This window comes from Loxodonta africana, chromosome 23 (genome assembly GCF_030014295.1).
Source record: "Loxodonta africana isolate mLoxAfr1 chromosome 23, mLoxAfr1.hap2, whole genome shotgun sequence".
NCBI classification, from domain to species: Eukaryota; Metazoa; Chordata; class Mammalia; order Proboscidea; family Elephantidae; genus Loxodonta; species Loxodonta africana.
In genome coordinates, this window is record NC_087364.1 from 70319885 (window position 1) to 70345217 (window position 25333).

At 38.8% G+C, this 25333-nt stretch overlaps 1 protein-coding gene across 11 annotated transcripts in view; it reads left to right on the plus strand.

Annotated features, from left to right (window-relative positions):
• The window catches only part of P2RY1 (purinergic receptor P2Y1), a 339516-nt gene that overhangs the window by 271723 nt on the left and 42460 nt on the right, over positions 1-25333 (plus strand). For 4 of the 11 annotated variants that reach the window (XR_002787253.2, XR_002787252.2, XR_002787251.2 and 1 more), the window contains 3 exons: positions 11090-11187; positions 13321-13472; positions 17500-17665. The gene's annotated coding sequence lies outside the window, so the exon portion shown is untranslated. The remainder of the gene's footprint in view (positions 1-11089; positions 11188-13320; positions 13473-17499; positions 17666-25333) is intronic. The other 7 variants (XR_010319160.1, XR_010319159.1, XR_010319162.1 and 4 more) reach the window with 4 other exon arrangements.

The window sequence follows — 25333 nt, forward strand, 5'->3', positions numbered from 1 at the left end:
AACCACTAAGGCCAAAGATGAAGAAATTGAAGATTTTTACAAATTTCTGCAATCAAGATGCATTGATAATTATTGGTGATTGGAATGCGAAAGGTGGAAACAAAGTAGAAAATTGGAAAATATGACCTTGGTGATAGAAACAATGCCAGAGATCGCATGATAGAATTTTCAAAGCCAATGACTTATCCATTGCAAATGTTTTTTTTTTTTTCAACAACATAAACGGCAACTATACACATGGACCTCACCAGATGGAATACACGGGAATCAAATCAACTGCATCTGTGGAAAAAGACACTCAGTGTCATCAGTGAGAACAAGGCCAGGGGCTGACTGTGGAACAGACCATCAATTTTTCATATTCAAGTTCAAGCAGAAACTGAAACAAATTAAAACAAGTCCACGAGAGCCAAAATACTACCTTGAGTATATTCCACCTGACTCTAGAGACCATCTCAAGTATAGATTTGACACACTGAACACTAATGATTGAAGACCAGGTGAGTTGTGGGATGACATCAAGGACATCATACATGAAGAAAGCAAGAGGTTATTAAAGAAACAGGAAAGAAAGAAAAGACCAAAATGGATGTCAGAAGAGACTCTGAAACTTGCTCTTGGACATCAAGTAGCTAAAACAAATGGAAGAAATGATGAAGTAAAAGAGCTGAACTGAAGATTTCAAAGGCCGGCTCCAGAAGACAAACTAAAGTACTATAGTAAAATGTGCAAATACCTGGAGTTAGAAACCAAAAGAAAGGAATACCCTTGGCACTTCTCAAGCTCAAAGAACTGAAGAAAAAATTCAAGCCTCGAGTTGCAATATTGAAGGATTCTATGGGGAAAATATTGAATGATGCAGGAATCATCAAAAGAAGATGGAAGGAAGACACAAAATCACGGTACCAAAAAGAATTGGTCAACGTTCAACCATTTCAGGAGGTGGCATATGATCAAGAACTGTTGCTATTGAAGGAAGAAGTCTAAGCTGCACTGAAGTCATTGGCAAAAAACAAGGCTTCAGGAATTGATGGGATACCAATGGAGATATTTCAAAAGTAGATGCAACGCTGGAAGTGCTTGCTTGCCTATACCAAGAAATTTGGAAGAAAGCTACATGGCCAACCGACTGGGAGAGATCCATATTTATTCCCATTCCAAAGAAATTATCAAACATAATGCAGAAATTATCAAAGAACATCATTAATATCACATGCAAGTAAAACTGTTGAAATCATTCAAAAATGATTGCAGCAGTGCATCAACAGGAACTGCCAGAAATGCAAGCTGGATTCAGAAGCAGACTTGGAAGGAGAGATACTATTGCTGATGTCAGATGAACCTTGGCTGAAAGGAGAGAATACCAGGAAGATGTTTACCTGTGTTTTATTGACTACACAAAGGCATCCAACTGTGTGGATCATGGCATTTATGAATAACATTGCAGAGAATGGGAATTCCAGAACACTTCATTGTGCTCATGAGGAACCTGTACGTAGGCCATAGGCAGCCATTCTAACAGAACAAGGGGATATTGCATGGTTTAAAATCAGGAAAGCTGTGTGTCAGGGTTGTATCCTTTCACTTATTCAATCTGTATGCTGAGCAAATAATTCGAGAAGCTGGGCCATACGAAGAATGCAGCATCAGGGTTGGAGGAAGGCTTACTAACAATATGAGATATGCAGATGACACAACTTTGCTGAAAGCAAAAAGGACTTGAAACACTTACTAATGAGTATCAAAGACTACTTACAGATGAGGATCAAAGAAGGCAAAATCCTCACAACTGGACCAATAAGTAACATCATGATAAACAAAGAAAATATTGAAATTGTCAGGGGTTTCATTTTACTTGGATCTACAATCAATGCCCAAGGAAGCAGCAGTCAAGGAATCAAACATTCTGTTGAGCAAATCTGCTGCAAAAGACCTCTTTAAAGTATTACAAAGCAAAAATGTCACTTTTAGGACTAAAGAGTTACTGACCATGGTATTTTCGATTGCCTCATATGCATGTGAAAACTTGACAGTGAATAATGAAGACCGAAGAAGAATTGATACCTTTGAATTATGGCGTTGGTGAAAATATTGAATACACCATAGAGTGCCAGAAGAATGAACAAATCAGCCGTGGAAGAAGTACAGCCAGAATACTCCTTCAAAGAGAGGATGGAGAGACTTTGTCTCTTGTACTTTGGACATGTTATCAGGAGGAACTTGTCCCTGGAAAAGGACATCATACTTGATAAAGTAAAGGGTCATCAAAAAAAAGGAAGACCCTCAATGAGATGGATTGACACAGTGGCCACAACAATGTTCTCAAACAGCAACAATTCTGAAGATGGCACAGGACCGGGCAGTGTTCTGTCCTGTTGTACATGGGGTTGCTATGAGTCAGAACTGACTCAATGCACCTAACAACAGTGACAACAACTGTTGTTTCTTTTGATACCATTTCCATGAATTGTCTCAAAACCCCACTTGGTGGTGATCTTGTTTCATACAGTCTTATGTGATGTTAGTAAGGTTCCTATCACGGCTAATGTTTTGGTTTACACAATGTCCTCATCCAGCAGTGCTACGCCTACAGATCCATTTGACAAAATGCCACGTTCCCTTTTTGGCTTTGACTCCCACAGGGAGCTGTCCCAGTGTCCCAGCTGCAAATGATATGTCCAAAGTGAGTTCCGGAACACTTTCTTCTGGAAGAGTCCAGGTTGCAATTTCTACTGCCTGTTATTTCATTTATTTGTGTACACATCTTAACTTCCCCTCTGAATTGTGAACCATTGGGGAACTGAAACAACGTCTTGTATGTACTTTGCCTAGCACAATTCTGCCATATAAACAACAATTAATACATAAATGTTAAAATAGTGAATCCTTCAACTGCCACATTTCTATAAGAATCACTTTCCTCTGGATAAGCTTTGATTCCCCTAATGGAGTTGATTAGACTATCCCCTGAAAGAGAGGCACATTCAAATGTTCCATGCCTATGTCTTAGGTTCTAATATAATTGATTACATAACATACTGCATCCCCCATCCAACGGCCACATGTGAGCTATACAGCGATGTCATAGATTGAATCATGTCCCCCCAAAATATGTGTCAACTTGGTTAGGCCATGATTCCCAGTATTGTGTGGTTGTCTTCCATGTTGTGATTGTAATTTTAGGTTAAAGTGAGTTAGGGTAACATTGTAACACCCTTACTAAGGTCACATCCCTGATCCAATGTACAGGGATTTTCCCTAGAGTGTGGCCTATACCACCTTTTATCTTACAAGAGATGAAAGGGAAGCAAGCAGAGAGTGGGACCTCATCCACCAAGAAGGCAGCACCAGGAGCAGAGCGTGTCTTTTGGATCTGGGGTTCCTGTGAGGAGAAGCTCCTAGTCTAGGGAAAGATTGGCAAGAAGGACCTCCCCGCAGAGCTGACAGAGAGAGAAAGACTTCCCCTGGAGCTGACACCCTGAATTTGGACTTCTAGCCTATTAGACTGTGAGAAAATAAATTTCTCTTTGTTAAAGCCATCCACCTGTGGTATTTCTGTTATAACAGCACTAGGTGACTAAGGAGACAAAAAGACAACTGATCTTAGACAATTCTGGTCACTCTAAAGGCATTGATAACCTGGGAGATCCTTAGACACAATGATTCTGGATCTACTCAGAGCCTCTTCAGTTAATCATTAAATGCGTTTAGAATAATACCATGAAATTCCAACTCAGGAGTAACGCCAAAGTGAATATTTGAAAGTGTGTTGCCCTGAATCTTGATAACAGTTGAATAGCTGTATTTAGATGGCAGTGTTGTACTAATGTGGTCATTTCCCAAATGTTGTCTTTGTTTTTCTCTTGTTAATTAGAGAGGAAGTAAATGCAAGTATTTCCTGTCTCAAAACACTTGCTTTTAATTTGGGAAAAAAATCTCTTCATATTTTTGCTTTATAGTTTTCAGGCTACCTCGCTGACTGAAAAATTGTAAAGAGAGAATTGCCAACTTTGTGTCACATGTAATTTAGCTTTTTTGCTGACACTTTTCATCCTGAAGAAGCAATGATACTCCCCAAATTCAGGAAATTTCTTTGCAGGGTCGATGACATACTTTTTGAACACCTTTTATGTGGTCTAATGGTGAGTGGCATAGTGGCTAAAGGCTATTTATGGCTGCTAACCAAAAGGCCGGCAGTTCAAATCCAACAGGCATTCCTTGGAAACTCTATGGGGCATAGGGTCGCTATGAGTTGGAAGTGACTCTATGGCAATGGATTGGGTTAATGGTGAGGATATGGAGCCCTGGCAGAACAGCGGTTAAACGTTTGGCTGAAAACCAAAAGGTCGACAATTCAAATCCACCAGCAGCTCCTTGGAAACCCTATGGGGTAGCTCTACTCTGTCCTATAGGGTCACTATGAGTTGGAATTGGCTCGACAGCAAAAGGTTTAATAATGAGGATATAGAGCTCAAGCGAGGAATTCTGAATTTTATTGTTGACTTTTTATCACAGTCAATCTTTTCTTCTCTCATAGATAGATAATTTTTATTTATTCATTTATTCTGGTAACTTGAACAAACCAATTGCCCTGTGTGGTTGAGGTTTCACCAGCCTATAGCATAGAAATGATGTCTTATATTTTATTAGGAATTTTTAGGAAAAAGATTTTATATGTATATATAAAACCCACTGCCGTCGAGTTGATTCCAACTCATAGCGACCCTATAGGACAGAGTAGAACTGCCCGATAGAATTTCCAAGGAGCGCCTGGCGGATTTGAACTGCCAACCTCTTGGTTAGCAGCCGTAGCACTTAACCACTATGCCACCAGGGTCTCCCAATCCTCTTACTAATTAAATTCGATTGATCACTGTTCATTTTAATATAATACATTTATTTTGGTAATTTAATTTAAATCTAGTTGGAAAAAAATTTTTAACACTATAAAAAAGCATAAAAACCACCACCAAGAAGTTATACGGACAGAAGAATGAACAGTGGTTTTATTACCTTAAATGGGAAATTGAGAAAGGGTTTCTCTTTTGGGAAGGAGTTTGGAGTTTAGAGAGATTCATGGCTTTATAATTTACTAAAGAATGTAACTGGTAATGGTTTGTAAGTCAAGTTTATCAACTTTGTACAGTTTGCTTACTTGCCCTGGCTGTAAACCCAAAACCAAACCCAGTGCCATCAAGTGGATTCCGACTCATAGCGACCCTAGAGAACAGAGTAGAACTGCCCCATAGAGTTTCCAAGGAGCACCTGGCACATTCGAACTGCCAACCCTTTGGTTAGCAGCTATAGCACTTAACCACTACGCCACCAGGGTTTCCACCCTGGCTATAGAAGGAGTTTATTTTAGAAGGAATACTGTGGACTGATAGGGATTGCAATTCTGTATCTCATTGCAATTGAAATTATTATTATTATTTTTTTTTTTTTGCTCTGTGTTAGCCCTTGTGGGGCCCTGGTGGCGCCGTGATTAAGAGCTCGACTACTAATCAAAAAGTCGGCAGTTCGAATCCACCAGCTACTCCATGGAAACCTTGTGGAGAAGTTCTACTCTGTCCTACAGGGTCACTATAAGTCGAATTGACTTGATGGTAATAGTTTGGTTTTTTTTAATTAGCCCTTGTAATGACTGTGAAACAATGGAATGATTGACATATTAACCGTTTTTCTTTGCCTCTTGATGAAAACACTGAGTAACTACACTTACCTTTGCCATACTTCTGCTTGCAGCCTCCTCTCTTTTTCCTTCCTCCTTAGTTCATTATCTCCAGTTACATTTACTTATTTGCAGCTGAATGCGTTTGTCAAGGTAATCTTGTTGGTTTGGGTGCCATATTAAGTCATTCATCTAAGATATGACTTATTGGTGTATTATTTAAAGAACAACACAATTAGATTCAAATGTATTTTTTGAAATTGCTGGGGTTGTTTTCAGTTGTAAGGCATCACTGGAAAAGTTTGATTTCTAGGGAATTTTTCTTTAGCTGGTAGGACTTGACCTTTTATAAAGAATGCATTTAAATATACAGGTTACTTCCAGGAGAAATGATGGTAAGAAATTTTTCACTGGTGACATATATAATCAATATTAAGCCTGACATTTTGGAAATATTTTCTCCTAGAGTTTATTAGTACTGCAGGCTTGTTTCATCTCTTTATTTAAGAATGTTTAAAGCTTCTTGTTTGGTTAAAAATGTAGAACCTGAGGTTCAGAAAGAAAGCATATTGACATGTCGCGGGGTTGGCAACCACTGTCACAAAACAATATGTGTATTAATTGTTGAAGGAGAAACTAATTTGCTCTAAAGGGCAATTAAAAAAATACATTTCCAATTTTTTAAACAATGTAGGGGTGAAAAAAGGAAAGGGAAAACTCTGAAAAAACTTGTTAAGAGTTGATTTGTTTTAAAAACAGTTTCACTAACCCTACACGCTGTTCGTTATGCTGTTGGTGAAGTTCTACGTGCTGTAGTGTAGAAGGGTAGCATAATCAGATGGAAAGAGCATGGGTTTAGAACCCAACAAAACCGAGATGAATTCTGGCTTTGCCTTTTCTGTACAGCATCGTCAATTATATGAAATAATTATAAGAACTTCCACTGACTAAACACATAATAAGGACTGAATTTGGTTTTCTCATTTTGTGAGAAATTTTAATAGTAATAATTTCCTTAAAGAGTTATTCTACAAACAAGACGTCATACATAAATTTGAAAGATCTGGTAGAGTACATGGTATTCAATTAATGGCTTTTGTTATATTAGGTCATTGTTATCAAATACCAATGAACAGGCATGTTTCTCAACATTTATTTACCTGTTAACTTTTCCAGTCTTCCTTTCTTTAATAAGCAAAAGCTTTATAAATACCTTACCATGCCAGCTGCCTTCAGTTCATCGTGACTCATGGCTCCGCCATGTATGTCAGAGTAGGACCGTGCTCTGCAGGGTTTTCAGTGGCTGACTTTTCAGAAGTAGATCACCAGGCCTTTCTTCCAAGGTACTTCTCTTTGGACTTGAACCACCAACCTTTTGGTTAGCAGCTGAGTGTGATAACCATTTGTAGCACTCACAGACCAGTATAGTTATTTTGACATTAGGAAGGACTTTTTATGCTTTAACTTCAGCACTATCTGATGATTAGAATAGTGCCAGTCACTTTTTAGGATCTGAAAATATTGGTTAATGATGATAATGTAACATTAAAACTGTCACCATTGAGTCGATTCTGACTCATAATGACCCTATAGGACAGAATAGAACTGCCCTACAGGGTTTCTGAGGAGCGGCTGGTGGATTCGACCTGCTGACCTTTTGGTTAGCAGCCGAGCTGTTAACCACTGTGCCACCAGGGCTCTGAATGTAACATTAGAAAGTCGTATAAAATAGTAAAAAGGCCATTGACTTTTTCTTATTATGTAATTTTGGACAACTCATTTTTCCCAGAACACACAGATGTATTTATGTTCCATACTTGCATTGGAGGACTCACGTGTCTACTTTTACCTGCTTGTTTCATTTTTCAACAGACCACTTTTGAGCAATTGATCTGTTTATTGTGAATTTTGATATAATGAAACAGAACAGTAGTAATAAAATGTATATTTAAAAAATATAAATATATAAAACATTTTAAAAATATACAAACACTAATAGGCAAGAGACATGAAAATAGTTTAGCTCCTGCATCCCTTGCCCAGCCAGGTATTAAAAGAGAGAAATGAATGAATATATTCCATGTCGTGTGGAGATGGGGTCAAACCTGGCTCACAGATGTGTGATCTTTGGTGTGCATAGTTTTGGCTCACATAGAATTTTGTTGTTATCGTTGTTAGATGCCGTTGAGTCAGTTTCAACCCATAATGATCCTGTGTAGAACAGAACGAAACACTGTCCGCTCCAGCACCATCCTCACAATCGTTGTTATGCTGGAGCCCATTGTTGTAGCCACTGTGTCAATCCATCTAGTTGAGGGTCTTCCTCTTTTTCGCTGACCCTCTACTTTACCAAGCAAGATGTCCTTCTCCAGGGACTGATCCCTCCTGATGTCATGTCCAAAGTGTGTGAGATGTAGTCTCACCATCCTTGCTTCTAAGGAGCATTCTGGTTGTACTTCTTCCAAGACACATTTGTTCGTTCTTTTGGCAGCCTATGGTATAGTCAATATTCTTCACCAATACCACACAGCATTTTAAATTAGAATTATTAGCCAACATGTACATGAAAAGAACTTGCCTAGAAATCCAGATTTATGAGTTTTCTTTAAAAAAAAAAAAGTATATATAGTAAAATGTAATCAAATATGTGCATAGTATAATATATATAACAAATATATATTTCTGTATTAAAATGTACAGGATTATGACGTGAGACTATATATTATAATCTTGAATTCCCACGTTGCAACAATTAGCTGACCTGCTTAGCATCATCCCTTTTGAGGAAGGGTATGCCCTCCAGGTCTTCAGAGTTTGCTTCCATCCCTATTTCCCCCTGCCACGGAAAAATAGATTACAGGCAACTTGCTTCACTGATACACATAACTTGCCTGGATGTTTTAGGAGATTTTATTTTAATTCACTGTAACACATACACACTTGTTTAAGAATGTAATTATTATAATAAACATGTTTTCTTTAAAAGATCACAATTACTTTTATATTCCAAATTCGTGAAAGGTATATGAATAAAATTGTGTATCAGTTCACCTTCTGTAATAACCCCACCATCTGCAGACACCTTGATCACTCAGTAGGGACCACTGATGGTTTGTGGAGCCCTCTTTGAGACACACTGATTTGTAGGATCCAGTGCCAACTCCTTCTCTTGTATTCAAGGCCAAATAGCATCTGGTCCCTGCTTCCCTTTCCAACTTTAACTCATACAAAATCTATCTCTCCTCAAAACCTTTTTCCAAACCAAAATGTAAGACTTGTAATTGTCAGAATTTGCATATTCGTTATAAATCCACTTGCTTATGCAATCCTTTGTCCAGTTTAATTTGCTCACCCCCTCCCCTTGTCTATCTGGCAATATAATTACGGCTTATACATCAGCCTTCCTGACTTATCTATTGGCTTAAAGGACAGGACTGTTCTCTTTGTCTGTCATCATAGTTCCTGGAACAAATTAGACAGCAGGTAATTCAGAGTGTGCTTAGTGAATAAATCAATGACTTTGCAGTGACCAGCTGGAATCAAAACCTAATCAACAGTTACAGTGATTTGTAGAAAAGACCATCCAGATTCTGAATGCTTATTCTCTGAAGATAACGTAAGAGGGAATGAGATTTTTTAGGGGTAGGTACAGGATGGATGGAGTTCCTGTGTGGTACAAACGGTTAGTGCACTCAGCTGCTAACCAAAACGTTAGAGGTTTGAGTCCCCCCACCCCAGAGGTGCCTCAGAAGAAAGACCTGTCAATCTACTTCCAAAAAACCAGTCGTTGAAAACTCTACTCTGACAGACATGGGGTCGCCATGAGTTGGAATCAACTCAAGGGCAACTGGTGAGTTACATGTCGAGAATCAGTCATCTGGAGATAACTAACATTGGAGGATTTTCTTTTCACGTCTCTTCTTCATGGGAAGAAGGATACAAGGCAAAAGATTCTGCAGGAAATTATTCTAATATTTTCTCTTATTTGTTGGAGCTTTTGGAATTACTGGAGTAATCATATCTGCAGATGTCTAAGCAGTTAGGAACTTTTTAACACATTAATTTTCAGCCATTCAATCGTGTATTTGATTTTACTACAATTTAACTTACAAAACCAAAACCGAAATGTTTTGCTTTGGAGTTTAATCCATGAAAAATATTTCAGGAAAATTCATGGCGCTTTTAAAAGAGCATACAAAACCAAAAAACCCACTGCTGTCGAGTCAATTCCGACTTATCAAAGAGCATACGTCAGAGTACAAATTATCTATACAAAAAAAATCCTTCGTGAATGTGTGTCTTTAAGCAGAGGCTTCACAATGAGATTCTGGTTTTATTTTATTTTTTTAAGTTTGACCTTTTCCACATTAGATACCAACTCATTAACAACCAAGACACTTGTGCTGTGGGATGGACGGTTTCCAGTCAACAGTGAGTGACTGGAGGAAGTTACTCACCCGCACACATTTGACGCTTTGCACCATGAAATTAGTTGAATAAATATTGCCTTTCGTTTTGTTTTATTTTTAATGTAGTAAACGTATTTGTAGCAAAACGTGTGCCATTCCAACAATCCTCATACGTACAGCTCAGCGACGTTAATTATACTCATCAGGTTGTTCACCTATCACGCTTGTCCATTGCCCAAGTTTTCCATCACCCTTAAGAGAAGCTAAGCGTTGAATATACCATGGGCTGCCAAAAGAATGAAGAAATGTCTTGGAAGAAGTGCAACCAGAATAGAAGCAAGGATGGCGAGGCTGCATCTTACATACTGTGGACATGTTGTCAGGAGGGATCAGTCCCTGGAGAAGGACATCATGCTTGGCAGAGTACTGGGTCAGTGGAAAAGAGGAAGACCCTCAACGAGGTGGATTGACACAGTGGCTTCAACAATGGGCTCAAGCATAACAACAATTGTAAGGAAGGTGCAGGAGCGGGCGGTGTTTCACTCTGTTGTGCACGGGGTTGCTATGAGTTGCAGCTGACTCGACGGCACCTGACAACAACAACAACAAGCATTGAGCCCCTTCCTCCTCCCTGCCGCTTACCTTCAGTAATTAGTAAGGAACTTTGATCTCTATACACTTGCCTATTCTAGCTACTTCATACAAGTGGGATCAAACAATTTGTCCTTTTGTAACTCATTATTTCACTCAGCACAATTTTGCCTTTTAATGCAACTGATTTAGGAATGGAAAACAAGCAAAGAATCCAGTTCCTTTATTGTTTATCTCTGAAGCTCTCTAGCTGTCCTTTCTTCCCCAACAAAGTGTCGGAGCTAGCAGGAAAACAGACAGTGATCAATAACAACAGATGCACTCCTTCCATGTGTGTGGTATTTGGGGGGAATAGGGAGCAGCTGATGGCAACGAGTCCTAAGACATTCTCTTCTGTCTTTCCCTTCACTTTTCCCAGTCTGCTCACCAGAGCTGGAGGCATGAGGAATCTCCATGGGCCCTGCAGCTTCTCATCCTCCACACCAGGGGCTGGACCTTGGGATCATCTCCTTCTCTGTAGGTGTTTACACTAGAGGAGGAAAACTGGGAGGAGGGATGGGAGAAGAGCCAGACTAAAGGCAAGTTCTGAGTTGGAGGAGGGTTAGTCACTCCTTCAACTGCCATCAGGGATACCTGTTATGTGATGTCAACTTACCATCAATAATTGTATTCTACTTCCAATAACTGTTACGACATTGAGCTGGGATAATTAATTTGAGCTTAACTATGTTGATGACAAAATTCACCTTTCAGGGAGGTGTACTGTATAGAAATTTAAGATCAGATACTGGATTTGGCATAAAAATCTCTGTCAGTGAAAACATGTGGGGTTTTAGCCAGGTGAAAGCATTAGAAATAACTCATTCAGATGTATCATAGAAGTAGACGGATTAAAGAGACAAAGGTCAACTGAAACAACATTATGCAATTTTTGAATGAAGGCTAGGAAAAATAAACATTTTCATTTATCTCAGTGGCAGGCCATAGTGAAGAACGCATCTATCTACTTGCATCAGTCAGTAAATGGCTGCATTGCCCCGTCTCATTAAGAATGGATGGGCTACCGCTCGTGCTTTGAGAAAGGACTCCAGACGTAAGGCACCAGTGGGTCTGGCGTAGCACAATTGAAAAGCCAATAAAAACTAGACCGACACTGTGACATTCTGTCATCTAGCCACAGGAAACATTTCACCAGAGGGAGCAGATAGATATCAATAGAATTGTTTAAGCTGGCATGGCAACATGTATTTACCTCATTTTTCTCCACAAACAGTGCCAAGATCAAACAAACCAAATAGAATACTATTGAATATGAACTGAATTATGGTATAACAAGTATGATCCTATTTCCTTACACACGTAACCCATCACTGAACTGTTACGTGCTGGGCACTCCACTTAAAAGAAATTCATTCTTCAGTTCTGAACATTACAAAAAACCTAGTTAGAGGTAAGTGACACTATTATGAAAGTTAGCAAAGGAAGAACTAGCCCAGGTGTTTTCCAATGTCTGAAGGGACATAATTTAAAAATGCTTAAGAACAGCTCTTCTGCTATCTTTTTGGTGTGGGTTCAGTTGTACTTGCCAACAAATGCGTCAATATAGGGTAAATTTAAATATGTAGTCTGGAGCTGGAAAAGGGGTAAAAACTAAATTCGGCGATATTTTCTTTGCTTTTGGATGAGAATAGAAAATATGAAATCTAACATAACTGTCAGTAAAATGCTTCAAGGTAACCATTCTTGGCTACTAGATCCATGAACCACTGCACATTTTTGTGGAATCCTGGAGTTATGTGGAAAAGAATTTAAGAAACCTCCAACTTAGCCACCCGGTTCCATAAAAGTTCTTTTTTCTTTTTTTTCTGTACACACGGAAAACTTCCTTGAAAATAAAACGCAATTGAGAGATAACAAAAAACCTATGATGGGTAACTTAATTTATGACCTTTCTGTTGTAAAAGAAACTTTCAAAAGGAACTCTATTTAGGGTAAAGTTATTCTCTTATCTTGACGGGAAGGAAATGGCTGCTCAGTCTCCAACTTGCTTGGTGAGTAGCCAAGGAGATAAGGTATGTGGAAGTTCTGTGGGTCTGTAAAAGGCTGTAGAGATGTTACTTGTTAAAGAGCCAGGCAATCCATAGAGGTTTTTTGTTTTCGTTTTTGTGATCGTAGACCCCATGAATTTCATTTCTTTTCTTCTTTCCCCTGCCTTATCCCCGAATAGATTAAAGAAACTTACAAGGCTTGCTGACACTAAAGAGTTGCAACTTCATAGTATTAATGCAATAATGCACGTGGAGAAGACACTAACAGAATGAAAACAACAACATGCACGCATGTCTAGCTCCATTCTAGTCTTCCTGTGGCCCTCAATCCAGTTTAAGTATAATTCTCTACAGTAATCCTAAGACAACTTTGCTCACTCACGCATTCAACAAAATCTTCCTTTGGGAACTACTATATGTGAGATGTTCTCCTAGGTGCAGAGGAATCAGCAAGGAACCAAAAAGGAAATGCCTACCATGTTGCTCATATTTCATTGGTCAGATGCTTACTTTTATACGTTTAAGGAATTATCAATTCTCTCTTGAATAAAAATATTCAGTTTCTCAGATAATCTTCCCCTTCTCTGCTTCTTTCCATAAGATGATACCCTGGTGTATAAAACAGAATGGATGGGGTATGCTCGTCTGGCCTCATGACGGAGGTGAAGATTCTGTATGAGTGTCTGTGTTGGCTTCTGATCTTCGAAGTGATGTCCATTGTCTACTTAGTCAAAACGGGAGTGAGACAGAGAGGTAAGCAGGCAACTGCATTACAGTGTCGTCTGGTTAGTGCTGGGGTAGACATGCTACAGCTCCAGAGACACCATTTACTTAGACCATGGAGTGAATAGGGATCCCTGGGGTTGTGCATGCAGCACACAACAAGGCTTTGGATTTGGCAGCCCTGAGAACGGTACAAAGGCGAGGCATGTGATTCAGTCTCGGGAATTAGAGGAAGAACATACATGATGAGCTCTAAGGCATGAGCAGAAATTATTTAGACAAAGGTGGAAGAGAGTCAGTTATTGGTAAATAAAGATACAATGAATAAAGGCCCAGAGATCAGAGAAACATGATTTATGAAGGAATTAAAGGAGTTCACTTCAGCTGGAGTGCTGAGTGAGAGAGGAAAAAATAATGAGAAGTGGGAGGGGAGGAGGAGACAAACCATATCACAAAGAACTCTGTCAGCAGAAAAGACAATGAAGACAACTTGAAGCACTTGTTAATGGAAGTCAAACACGCAGCTTTCAGTATGGATTACACCTGAACCTGAAGAAATGAAAATCTTCACACTGGACTGATAAACAACATCTTGATAAGTGGACAAGACATTGAAGTTGTCAGTGATTCTACTTGGATCAACAATCAACATCCATGGAAGCAGCAGTCAAGAAATCAAACAATAGATTTCATTGGGAAAACCTGTTGCAAAAGACCTCTTTACAGTTTTAAAAAGCAAAAACATCACTTTGATGACTAAGGTGTGCCTGACCCAAGCCATGATCTTTGTAATTGCCTCATAAGCTTATGAAAGCTGGATGGTAAACAAGGAAGACCAAAAAAAAAAAAAAAAAAAAAAAAAATTTGATGTGTTTTATCTGTGGTGTTGGTGAAGGATATTGGATATACCATGGACTGCCAGAAGAATGAACAAATCAGTCTCAGAAGAAATACAACCAGAATATTCCCTACAAACAAGAATGATGAGACTTCGATGTGTTTACTTTGGACACATCATTAAAAAAAAAAAAATTAGGAAAGATCAATTGCTGGGAAAGGACCCCATGTTTGGTAAAGCAGAGGGTCAACGAAAACAAGGGAAATCTTCGATGAGATGGATTGACACGATAGCCACAAGAATGGACTCAAACGTATCAAGTATCATGAAGATGGCACAGGTAACATTTTGTTCTGTTATCCATAAGGTTGCCAGCAAGTGAAGAAAATTTGGTGACAACCAACAACATCACCATATTTTACAGTCTGACCTTTATCCTAAAGACAATTGGCAACCATTGTCAGAGTTTAATCCAGGGACATATAAGGGGCATATTTGCATATTAGAGGCATTACATTTTGCAATTTTCATGTTAGATTTGCTTTTTAGCTGCCTGGAGGTGAATAGATGAGATTAGACAGAGTAGTTAGGAGGCTCTGGCAATAATCCGGCCTAAAGATGAAGGGACCTGGGCATGATTTCACGTTTGGAATGGAGAAAAAAGGAAGGGTGCAATGGACATTCGAGGAGTGGGACTGAGAGTCCTTTGTTGACTGGGTGTGGGGACTGAGGAAGAGCAAGGTGTTATTCTCTGAGAGAGGAACCAGGAACGAGGAGCAAGGATGGAGAAGGAAGATGAGTCTAGTCAGTAACATGTTAAGTTTTTGGTTCTTGGTAGGGACCCAAGTGAAAATGTCTAGGAAACTATTATAATGCACTGGCCACTCTGATACCCAAAGGAGCAATCTGGCATGGGGAGATGGATGTGGGGGAAGGGGATTAGTCTATGGATGTTAATTAAATTCATGACACAGTGGGGATTTTCCAGGGAGAAGATAGCTGTTTCTGTCTTTTGGATCAAATTATTATAATTTGGTAAAAACTACCCAGAAAATGCAAATGCAAGAACTGGTTTTTTTTTTTTTTTGGTACATGGGGTATTATGGGCTTCTAGAAACAGGAGAAATTGGCGAGTAGTTCTCAGCCATATTTAATACCTTTATTACATACATATGTAACTGTGAGCAACATACACATTGAATAGTGTGTTTTAGACTTTTTAAAAATGGTACGATGCTGTCCTTACTATGCTGAGGCTCGTGTTTTCCTCGCTGATTTAACCACTTTGCCATATATGGATCTAATTCATTTATTTAACTACTTTATAGTATCCCGGGTGAAAATATAGCACCATTCATCCAGTCTCTTGTTGGTGGACATTTAGGTTGTTGCACTATGTTACTTGTATTAAGCAGCTGTAATGAGCATGCCTGGTCATGGCTTCTTGTGTTCCTGTGCAAGAGTTATCCAAGATATAGTCTCAGAAGTTGCTACATCAAATCATTTGAATGTCTTTAACTTATTATATAATTCCAAGTTTCCCTAAATTGACCGAATTATCCTTCTGCCAACATAATGTGTTGTTCTGCCAACATAATGGTGTTGTCAGACTTGTAAATTTTTGCCAGTCTAATGAATTTGAATGAAGCACTGCTTCATCTGTTTATTGGTCACTTAGATACCTTAGTCTTTGAATTTTATACACGTCTTCCATTGATTTATTTGTGAGTTTGTATTTTAGTGATTGACATAAACTCTTGATATATTATAAATAATAATTTTGGGTTTTTTATATATCAAACAAGTATAACTTTCCATTCTGTGCTTATCTTTTATTTATGGTACCTTTGACAAATTAATAATCAATATTTCCTTCTCTATTACTGCTTTTTTGAGTCCTATTTAAATCTCTTCTGTACCACAAGGTCATAAATATTTTTAATTTTTTCTAAATATTCTATGTTGCTTTTATACTTGGGTCTTTAGACCCTGTAAAATTTCCTTGAGTGTGGGTAGAATTTTTTTTCAAAGTATGAATACGTTTTGAATAATATTTGAAAAACACAGCCATGTATTGAATAATCCATCATCTCTCCACTAACCTGTGATGTTGCTTCTGTCCTATTACAAACTTTCTTATATTCCAGGCTCTCCTTGTTATATTTGTCTATCACACCACCATACCACACTGTTTTAATTACTATACATTTCCTTGTTATATTTGTCTATCACACCACCGTACCACACTGTTTTAATTACTATAGCTTTGTAATAACCCTTGATATTTGATATAGGGTTTATTGACATAGATTCATCTTTCTCTTCCAAAAGATATTACTATTCTTGGGCTTTTATTCTTTTATGTCATTCCATAAGTAGATTATCAAATTGAATAAAATTGTGATTACATTGATTTTTTAGATGAATGGGGGTACCCACTGAACCCATTACCGTTGAGTCAATTTCGACCCTATAGGACAGAGTAGTACTGCCCCATAGGATTTCCAAGGCTGTAAATCTTTACAGAATGAGACTGCCGTATCATTCCCCTGCAGGGAAGCTAGTGAGTTCAAACCGCCCACGCTTTAACCACTGTGGAACCAGGTCTCCTAAAAATAGATAAATAAAACCAAACCAATTGCCCTGAAGTCCAGTCCGACTCTATAGGACAGAGTAGAATTGCCCCATAGGGTTTCCAAGGAACGGCTGGTGGATTTGAACTGCCAACCTTTTGGTTAGCAGCCAAGCTCTTAACCACTGTGCTACCAGGGCTGCCCAGGTTTCCTAGATACCCATTGTCCCCATTGGATAGTCCATTATTCCTGTAGACAGTGACTAGAGGATACTTAAAAAAATAATAAATTTACCAGAGGTTTTGTCATTTCCTCTTAGAGAAGCATTTGGCGTACTGGGCATGGATCTTAGAAACATGTTGTATATTCATCCATTCAACACACTTTGTTGACTACCTACTAAATTGTAGGCAACTTTACAGGCACTGGAGATGTAGCAGTGAACAAAAGGAACAAAAATCTCTGCTTTCATGAGGTTTGCATTCTAGAATAGGTAGAGACTAAGAATATAATAACTAAATGCATCATGTGTTGGGAGTACCGTATTCCATAGGAAAAAAATTGAGAAAGGAGGAGAGTTGGTGGTGGGAGGTTGGTGGTGGGAGGTTTGCCATTTTATGTAAGAAAAAATTTTTTTTCTTTTAAGGATAGACCTCAATAGCAGGTGACAATGACTCAAAGGAGGTGACAGCAAAACACAGAGACATCTGAGGGAAGACTGCTTCAGGGAGAGGGAGCAAGCAATCCAAAGATTGAAGGCAGGACCTTCTCAACTGTGTCTGAAGAATAACAAGGAGCCCAGGATAAATGAGGTGGAGTGATTCAGGGAGGAAAAGCAGGGAGGGGAGCATGCGGGGCAGGCATGGGGCTTCCTAGGCCATTGTGAGGACTTTGGCTTTCGCTTCCAGGTCTGCAGAAACATGTCTTCCAGTGAAAATTGTTTCTACAAGAACACTGTTTTTCTAAAGGAGGTTTCATAGTCTTTGTTCAATAGATCACTGTCTTTTCAAAAACGTTTGCTAACATAATCTCTAAGAGAAATAAGAAAAATTGTGTTTTAAGTTGACTTCCAAAATGATCTACGATTATTTTAAGTATTTGCAAAGGACATGACTCATAGTATGTTGTAAATATTTAAAATCAACTGTTACATTACTATTTCAAATGTAGCGAAGACCTGAATTCCCTAGCAATTTGCGACTATCATCATACCTTTAAATGATGCCTGAACAAGTTCATATTTAACAATTGAAAACTTTATGATTTCTTTATCTCTTTGAATTTCTGTTTCATTCCATATCCCCTGCAGAGTTTTACTTTTATATAATATATACTTATGCTTCAAATCTCTTATTGATCACCTTAGCATATTTTTCTACATCAAAAAGATATATGTAAACTGAAATTTAGAGTTTTTATAACTGTTTCTTGTGACCACAGTCTTAAAATATTTTTAAGATTGAGTTACATTTGTTGTTGTTGTTAGGTGCTGTCAAGTCAGTTCCAACTCATAGCGACCCTATGCACAACAGAACGAAACACTGCCTGGTCCTGCGCCGTCCTTACAATCGTTGTTATGCCTGAGCTCATTGTTGCAGCCACTGTGTCAATACACCTTGTTGAGGGTCTTCCTCTTTTCCACTGACCCTGTACTCTGCCAAGCATGATGTCCTTCTCCAGGGACTGATCCCTCCTGACAACATGTCCAAAGTATGTAAGACGCGGTCTCGCCATCCTTGCCTCTAAGGAGCATTCTGGCCGCACTGCTTCCAAGACAGATTTGTTCATTCTTTCGGCAGTCCACGGCATATTCAATATTCTTCGCCAACACCACAATTCAAAGGCATCAACTTTTCTTCAGTCTTCCTTATTCATTGTCCAGCTTTCACATGCATATGATGCGACTGAAAATACCATGGGTTGGGTCAGGCGCACCTTAGTCTTCAAGGTGACATCTTTGCTCTTCAACACTTTGAAGAGGTCCTTTGCAGCAGATTTGCCCAATGCAATGCATCTTTTGATTTCTTGACTGCTGGTTCCATGGCTGTTGATTGTGGATCCCAGTAAAATGAAATCCTTGACAACTTCAATCTTTTCTCCGTTTATCATGATGTTGCTCATTGGTCCAGTTGTGAGGATTTTTGTTTTCTTTATGTTGAGGTGTATCCACACTGAAGGCTGTGGTCTTTGATCTTCATTGGTAAGTGCTTCAAGTCCTCTTCACGTTCAGCAAGGAAGGTTGTGTCATCTGCATAATGCAGGTTGTTAATGAGTCTTCTTCTAATTCTGATGCTCCGTTCTTCTTCATATAGTCCAGCTTCTCGTATTATTTGTTCAGCATAGAGATTAAATAGGTATGGTGAAAGAATACAACCCTGATGCACACCTTTCCTGACTTTAAACCAATCAGTATCCCCTTGTTCTGTCCGAACAACTGCCTCTTGATCTATGTAAAGGTTCCTCATGAGCACAATTAAGTGTTCTGGAATTCCCATTCTTCGCAGTGTTATCCATAGTTTGTTATGATCCACACAGTCGAATGCCTTTGCATAATCAATAAAACACAGGTAAACATCCTTCTGGTATTCTCTGCTTTCAGCGAGGATCCATCTGCCATTAGCAATGATATCCCTGGTTCCACATCCTCTTCTGAAACGGGCCTGAATTTACATTTACAACAGTAAAATTTATATAACTGATCATCCAACATAGAGTAATATTTAATGTATAATTTTACTAAAAATGATTCTAATAAGATAGGTGAGTTGCTTACTGCTAAAATGAGACAGATTCAGCTTCAACTTCATTCCTATTGTTCCTTTTCAATTTTTTTTTGGAGGGGGAAGCAAGGACTGAGAAATTTATTTATATAAATTAAGTACATGTAATCATGAGTTTTTTAGAGAGGTGCTCCTCAGTTTTGGAAACTCCTTCAGAATTATATGCCAAAATCGCCTAAGTGTCGTATCATAAACGTGCCTAATGATCTATTAACTGGCATTTTATTTGGATCCTTCTTCAAATTTGTTGAAAACAGATGATTAGTAACAACTCCCATTGCAAAATGATTTTTTTAAATAACATTTTATTGAATTTCTGTTGAAAGTTTACACAACAAGCTAGATTCCCATTTGGCGATTTCCACACAGATTGTTCAGTGACATTAGTTACGTTTATCACAATGCGTCAACATTCTCTTTTATTGTGTTCTGTTTGTTCCATTCCCAGTACTCTAGGTTTCCCTGGCCGTTATCTTCTCATCTTTGCTGTTAAGTAAGTGTTGACCTTTTGGTCTCATACAGATAGTTTTTAAGTAAAGCACAGATCTTACCAGTAATATCCTTTATTTTGTGTGCCACTCTGCTACTTCACTGAAAGGTGGTCTCAGATAAGCTCAGTTCTACGTTTAAAGAGTGTCTCAGGGCGATAGTCTCAGGGCATTCTCTGTTCTCTACTGTTGCAGTTTGTCTAGCCTTTTCTTCTTTTTTTTTTTTTAATAAGAATTTGAGTTCTCTACTTTTTTTTTTCTCCCATTCTATCCAGGACCATTTGTTGTGGGCTTGGTCAGAAGAGTCAGTGGTGGTAGCTGGGTACCATCTAGTTCTTCTGGCCTCGCGGTAGTTGAGGTCATGGCTTATGGAAACTTATTTCTTCTCTGACCTTTTGGTTACCTTCTTACTCTTTTGCTCCTGGCAAGTAGATGGCTGCTTGCAAGCTTTTAAAACCCCAGACACTATTTACTTCACTAGAATGCAGAACATGATTTTTGTGAACTATGTTATACCTATTGACTGTGTTGTCCCATGAGACTATGGCCCTAAGCTTTCAAATCCAGATAACCAGTCTCGGAAGGTGTTTGGTTATGTCTGAGGAGTATCTGTATTTGTATCTTCAAAGAATATATGTTTCTACATCCACGTATTTGTATTTATACATACCTATAGATATTTTGGAAACCCTGGGGGTGTAGTGGTTAAGTGCTACAGCTGCTAACCAAAGGGTCAGCAGTTTAAATCCAGCAGATGCTCCTTGGAAACTCTGTGGGGAAGTTCTACTCTATCCTATAGGGTCCCTATGAGTCAAAATTGAATCAATAGCAATGGGTTTTTTTTTCTTTTTTTAATAGATATTTTGGAAACCCTGGTGGTGTAGTGGTGAAGAGTTCAGCTGCTAACCAAAAGGCTGGCAGTTCAAATCCACCAGGCGCTCCTTGGAAATGCTATGGGACAGTTCTACTCTGTCCTATGGGGTCACTATGAGTCAGAAGCAACAGCAACGGGCATTTTTCTTTGTTGTCGTTTTTTGTTTTGGTATAGGTACTTTTATCCATTCTTTTACCTGCCCATATACCTGTATGCCTATACCCATCCACGTGTGCTCAAGCACTTGTTTTTTTGGTCTTTATTGGAGTTGTTGCCATCTTATGTATGTCCAGTTCTTTAGTACAGACACTTCTCAGCACTTGTCAGCAACATCATTTACTTTGGTTGTGCTGCGTTCACTGCACCCACATACAGTGCCACTTTTCCCATCACCAAAAATAACAAGTCTACAATCTAAAGTGTACTTTCCCCTGCCCGTCCTCTCCCTGGTAATCACCAATGAACACTTGTCTTTCTATATTTATCTACTCTTGTCTTCTTATAAAGGAGGGGTCATACAATATTTGTCCTTATATGCTTGACTCATTGCACTTAGCATTATGCCCTCCAGTTCTATCCATGTTATGTTTCATGAACTCATCATTGTTCTATAGGGTTGCATGGAATTCCATTGTATGTATGTACCACATTTTGCTTATTGCCTTAGGTATCTAGTGCTTCTATAACAGAAACACCGTAAGGCTTTAGGAAAGAGAAATTTATTACCTCACAGTCTAGGAAGCTAGAAGTCCAAATTGAGGGTGCCAGCTCCAGGGGAAGGCTTTCTCACTCTGTCCACTCTGGGAGAAAGTCCTTGTATCAGTCATTCCCAGTTAAGGAGCTTCTCAGTGCAGGGACCCCGGGTCCAGAGGATGCGCTATTCTCCTGGTTCTTGTTTCTTGGTGGCGTGAGATCCCCATGTCTCTCGGCTCACTTTCCTCTTTTATATCTCAGAAGAGATTGATTTAAGACACAATCTAATCTTGTAGATTGAGTCCTGCCTCATTAACATACCTGCCACTAATCCCACCTCATTAACGTCATAGAGGTAGGATTTACAACACTTAGGAAAATCACATCAGATGACAAAATGGTGGACAATCACACAATACTGGGAATCATGGACTAGCCAAGCTGACACACATTTTTGGGGGGGGGACACAATTCAATCCATAACACTTATACATTCATCCATTGATGAGCACTTCAATTGTTTCCAATTACTTGCTATTGTGAATAAAACAGCAATGAACACAGGAGTTCATATATCTGTTCATGTCATTATTTTTAGGTAGTGGTTAAGTGCTACGGCTGCTAACCAAAGGTTCGGCAGTTTGAATCTGCCAGGTGCTCCTTGGAAACTCTACGGGGCAGTTTTACTCTGTCCTATAGGGTCGCTATGAGTCGGAATCGACTCAATGGCACTAGGTTTGTTTTTTTTTTGTTGTTTGTTTGTTTAGGGTATATACCTGGAAACCCTGGTGATGTAGTGGTTAAGAGCTACAGCTGCTAACCAGAAGGTTGGTAGTTCAAATCCACCAGGCACTCCTTTGGAAACTGTATGGGGTAGTTCTACTCTGTCCTATAGGGTTGATATGAGTCAGAATCAACTTGACAGCAACGGGTTTGTTGTTTTTTTTTTTGGTTTTTTAGGGTATATACCTAGGAGTGGGATTGCTGGATAGTTCTATTTCTAGTTTTTTGAGAGCAAAAATAATTTTTTTTTTAACCAAGACTTTAGAATAATTCATTTTCTCAACACCAACACCAATATATTAAACTATTCCTTTGTTTGGTGTGTCTGAGATTTTTCTTCCTTGGGAAAATACACTCTAGTAAGATTCATTATGGGTAGGAAAAGCAATTATAAGAAGGTCAGTTCAAATGGGAGAAAGATAATCCTAAAAGGAGAAAAGGGGAAGGAGAACTCTCAGACTTTAGGCATGTTTGTAGACAGATCCAATTTAAAACAAGGGTTTACATAGAAATTGAATATTTGGAGATTAATTTCTCTTAAATTATCCATGTGCTTGCCTAGCCCCTGGCGAAACTTATGTACCTCTACTCCGTTGTTGTCAAGTCAATTCTGACTGTAGCAACCCTATAGGACAGAGTAGAATTACCCCATAGGGTTTCCAAGGAGCAACTGGTGGATTCGAACCGGCGACATTTTGGTTAGCAGCCGAGCTCTTAACTACTGTACCACCAGGGCTCCCCTATGGCTGTACAAGTACCAGGTGAAGACAACTTCATTGGATCACTTGTTTCCTCTATTGGGGTAAGAACACAATGCTAGTCGTTTTTCCCAGAAGTGAAGAAACTTTTTATCACAAGTGATAGATAAACAGTATAGAAAAATAACAAAGGAGTAAAGAAAATTACCGATATCATTTACTTTTAATGTAAATGTTGATAACTCCATCACTTGCTTAACCGTTGTGCCACCGGAGTTCCGTGTTTGTTTTAGACACCTGTTAATACAAAAGAATGAGCACTTTTCTTCCAATGTTCAACTTATTTTCAAATATTACCTTTTAATGCAATTATGAAAGTGGAAAATACTCTCTTAGTCCAAGTATATTCACTGCTCTTCAAGAAATTAAACATAGAAGAAAATTAGGTGATTTTCTAAGAAAAACACATCATTGGGATAATTTTCTAACAAGCTGAAACAGAAACTAATTAGTACCTCAAATGTAGACAAGGTTTCGTTCTCTGCTCTTCCTTAGTTTAGATAAAAATGCCCCAACCAACGTGAACGCCTATATAAAACCACTTTGATATCTCCAGCTGATAAGGCATTATGATACATTATTACTCTTAAAAAGCATACTAACATTTCAATAAGAAACTGAAACTATATTCTCTCCTCCATAGTTTCCTTAATGCCTGTAGGAAAAAAAAATATGTATCTCTATCCGCTGACTCTGCATTCCCTGTTCTGAAATTTTTCTGGACCAGTTCCCTCCCTGCCTGCCCTCCACACCTGCATCCTAGTGCTGTCCATGTCTGCCATCCTGTCCAAAGAGGGAATACTGCCCGCCTGGTGTAGTGATGCGCAACTGACTGGTGTATGCCTGCACGTTACTAAGAGCTTCCTGAAGCCACGTATAGTATGCCATGGTGGAAAAAGTGTGAGAGGGTGTGTTTGGGAGCATGCACTCTGGGGAGCGTTATAGAGCCTATTACTTGAATATCCTGAGTTGTTAACAAGTTCCTATTTATTACTGATAAAATTCACAAGAATCTTTTAAAATATAATGCCCATCGTGTTGCAAACTCTGACTCAAGTTCAGCCAAAGAATCTTAATTGTGAAATGTGCAAAAGGATAGAAAGGAAGTGGAGGACCATGGGAAATACATGCCCTACTGTTTGCATTATCAACTTTCTCCCTTTCACTCCTCCACCAACTACCCTCTTCTTTTGGGAGAAGTACCAGAATGTGTCCCCAGGAATTCCAAAGATCTCCTGAATTGTCCTTACAAATACTATCTCTGAGGCTTATTTCCAAACCCATTGCCGTCAAGTCAAGTTGCCCCACAGGGTTTCCAAAGAGTGGCTTTGGGATTTGAACTGCTGATTTTTTGGTCAGCAGCCAGCTCTTAAACACTGAGCCACCAGGGCTCTGAGGTTTATTTAGCGATTTAATTTTTAAGGCTCTTAAAAATAAAACAAATTTAGATCAAGCAACTCCATTTTGCAACTACTTCTGGAACGGTAATTTCTGAAGCATTTATTTTATTTTAAATTTGCCATTTGCTACCTCCAAGCAGAATACTGTCCGAAAATATACCACGACAACTCCATCATAAATGCTCTTGTAATAAAATCCAAACCCCTTAACTAGGTCTATAAGACCCTTCAGGTTTTGAATTCTGAATACCCTTCTAGGATTTACTGCCATTTTTGCTCATTCTCAAACTTTCTAGATATACTTGCCTCTTTGCAATTCTTTATCCTTGCCAAGAAGTTTCCTATTTGAGGACATTCTTATTCCCTTAGTTAAGAGAACAGTTTCCCCAGTTCTTCATTTATGCTCACCCTCAGCAAAGTCCCAGCTCGGATGCTGGCACTACAGCGTTGGAGCTCTTTCCTGACCATCCCTTCTAAAGGAGTCTTCTTCAACTACTCTCCATCCAAGCACTCTAACTCTTATTATTTCCTTTGTAGAGATTATGACAACTTGAATCATTTTATTTATTTGTTTATATATATTTTTTATTTTTCTCTACGGGGACAAGGACCTCATCTGTCTTATTCATCCCTGCATACTCAGCCCAAGGCAAATAGTCAAAAATATTGGAGCATGACCGAATAAAAAATAAAACAATTAGAGC